The sequence below is a fragment of the Dioscorea cayenensis genome, chromosome 5 (assembly GCF_009730915.1).
Source record: "Dioscorea cayenensis subsp. rotundata cultivar TDr96_F1 chromosome 5, TDr96_F1_v2_PseudoChromosome.rev07_lg8_w22 25.fasta, whole genome shotgun sequence".
NCBI classification, from domain to species: domain Eukaryota; kingdom Viridiplantae; phylum Streptophyta; class Magnoliopsida; order Dioscoreales; family Dioscoreaceae; genus Dioscorea; species Dioscorea cayenensis.
Genome location: NC_052475.1, coordinates 25,777,823 through 25,780,385, shown reverse-complemented (window position 1 = coordinate 25,780,385; position 2,563 = coordinate 25,777,823). Strand labels below are relative to the sequence as shown.

The following is a 2,563-nucleotide window of genomic DNA, read 5'->3' as shown; positions in this document are numbered from 1 at the left end:
TGAATGTGAGGTGGGGATCACTTTGTTTTCAAAATTGACGAGAGAATTGGGAGAGTGATTTGATTTGATTTGATAATGAAGTCAAGAGTACCAGTGGGTTCAACATCTTCTGGTTCTTGTTCTAAACTCAATGCTTTGCTATTGGTTGCTGGAAAGAGATATTTCAGGTTGGTCAAGCTTTGAGTAATAATTTGACTTCCTGGCTCTGAATAATTAATGAAATCCTTTAATTACACCTTTAATTGAAAGGAAACATTTAAGGGGGGCATCATGTCAAGAGTTAAATTAATTTGTTTTGTGTTTTGCTTTCTTTCCTTTTTTTTTTCTTTCTTTTATTAAAATATAAGTAAAGGAGTGATGCATAGAAACCAACATGTAGTCTTTCTGAACTAAAACTTTGACCAACCTACAAAGTTACAAGTTCAAAAAAATATCGTATCATCAGATTTAGAAAGGTTTACTTTAATGAAAGAAAAAGGATCGAGTTATTTCTAATTTCAAGTAATGTATTTATTTAAGAGTTTTAGTCAAAAAGACAAATTCTATATGATATAAAATTTTGTTGAAAATTCTTTAGCTCATATCTAAGTAGCACCTTATAAAGCAGCTTTTTTTTTTTAATTATAATTTAATATTCTGGTTCTGATTCAAGCAGTATAATTTATAGAGTTTCTAGCCGCGACAAAAATTATTGTAGAATAAAACGATCAAATTTATTAATTCATATCAATATTTGTTTATAATAAAATGAGGTAAAATATATAATTATCATTTTGAATGAGGAAATCAAACTCTTAGATTTATCAGTTTTAAACATGTAAAAGAGGGACAACGAGCAGGAGAAATGGAAGTTAATTAATTTTAGGATCTAGAGGGATAGATAATGAATCATTTATCATTAGCTTACAAATTGTGTGAGAAAATACATTATTAGCGATCTGTATAAAAGAAAGTACTTTATATATATTTTTCCTTATTCATTAATGTGCTAGTGAAAAAATAAATGATTAATGATTTCCATGACAGAGAGTTGGTATTTTGTTTCTTTTGCTGCAGGTGAGAAGATGAGGAGTGTCAGAATCTCCTTCCTTTCAGAAATCTCATGTCATATTTTTCATAAATACAAAAGAAAAAGGAAAAGGCAACTAGAACTTAAACTAAAGAACAAAATAGATGGTGATTTAATTAATGACAGAATAAATAAAAAAAGAATTCAGAATGATTAACAAACAACATCGTTGAACTTGGCCACTGTTGATGTTTCTGGTGTTGCTTGTTGCTGATCTATGGATTGAAGGAAGAAAATTAATCAGTGAAGCAACATGAAAGATTTTGAATAGATATCCTTCTTTTTCTGAACCTCATGCTGGTTTCTTTTCAGTTTATCTCCAAATAAAAACTATGGAGACAAAAATTAGATATATAACAAATTTAGAATGCATATGTATATAGTCTTCTCACTTCTTCCCCAAAGATCAAAATCCCAGAGGGGGAAAAAAGGGATCATAGAGTATATAAACAAGAAAAACAAATAATAAAAAGTAGCAAAACATATATAGAACATTGAGCTCAAGCCCCTACAGGAATTAAAACATAGCTTGGATTAAAACTAGAAAAAACATCCTGCAACTTACCAATTTCATGCATGAAGTAGTACAAATCTGTTATCTGAAAGTACAAGCTTGAACAGTAGAACATAAACTAGCACATATTTACCGTCATATAAAAACCATGCATTCAAAGATCAATTAAAGACTACAATGCTAGCTGTTTTCCCATCAGATCGTGAACAAGGAAAGCCATGATCAAAAAATAAAAAAAAAAGTTAGGTTGGCCAGTGAAAAAACCCCTTCGCTTCTATATCCCTTGTATATATGTATATTATATATATATGTACCTACCTTATGGTCCTTATCTCCATATATATATATATATATATATTGGAGAAGTGATGGGTAAACTCTAAGAAGTGATAATTATCATCAAAAGACCAAGAGAAGAAGAGAGAGGGTACAGCTTCTCACGACATACCAGTACTCTTCATTGAGATTCATGAAGAGAAAAAGGACTCATGAAGCTGTACTCTCTCTCTTCTCCCATTGGCCTTCATGAGGGCTTTGCTTTGCATACTTTACTTAATTGTTTCCCTTTCCTTGCCTCAAAACTCTGAACCCTTGCAGCCCTTTAAATAGGAAGGAAGGGCATGGAGAAGAAGAAGAAGAAGTGAATACCACCACAACCTTCTTTTGATAGCTTCAAAGAGAAAAAAGCCATGAAAACAATAATGCAAGGGGTGCAACTTGAATCTTCCCTACTGATGTGATGACATGGAGCCCATCCACGTGGCCTGTTCTTCCCCAGCCACTCAGAGTAAAAGATATATATAAATATATATATATATATATATATATATAAAGAGAGATAGAGAGAGAGAGATGAAAAGCTATAGCTATACCTATAGCATCATACAGAAGAGAGAGAGAGAGAGAGATCATTATATGAAAATAATATAATGTATAGGCATGAATATATATAGCTTGGAGACACTATGGAGGGTGGATAG

General features: G+C 31.5%; 1 long non-coding RNA gene across 1 annotated transcript; it reads right to left on the bottom strand.

The window, feature by feature from the left end:
* Positions 1-1,072: 1,072 nt before the first annotated feature.
* Positions 1,073-2,309, bottom strand: LOC120261838. Its single transcript, XR_005536649.1, has 2 exons — positions 2,032-2,309; positions 1,073-1,284 (listed from the first exon to the last, which is right to left on the bottom strand). It is a non-coding gene; the product is annotated as an uncharacterized LOC120261838 (long non-coding RNA).
* Between the last annotated feature and the right edge of the window lie 254 nt (positions 2,310-2,563).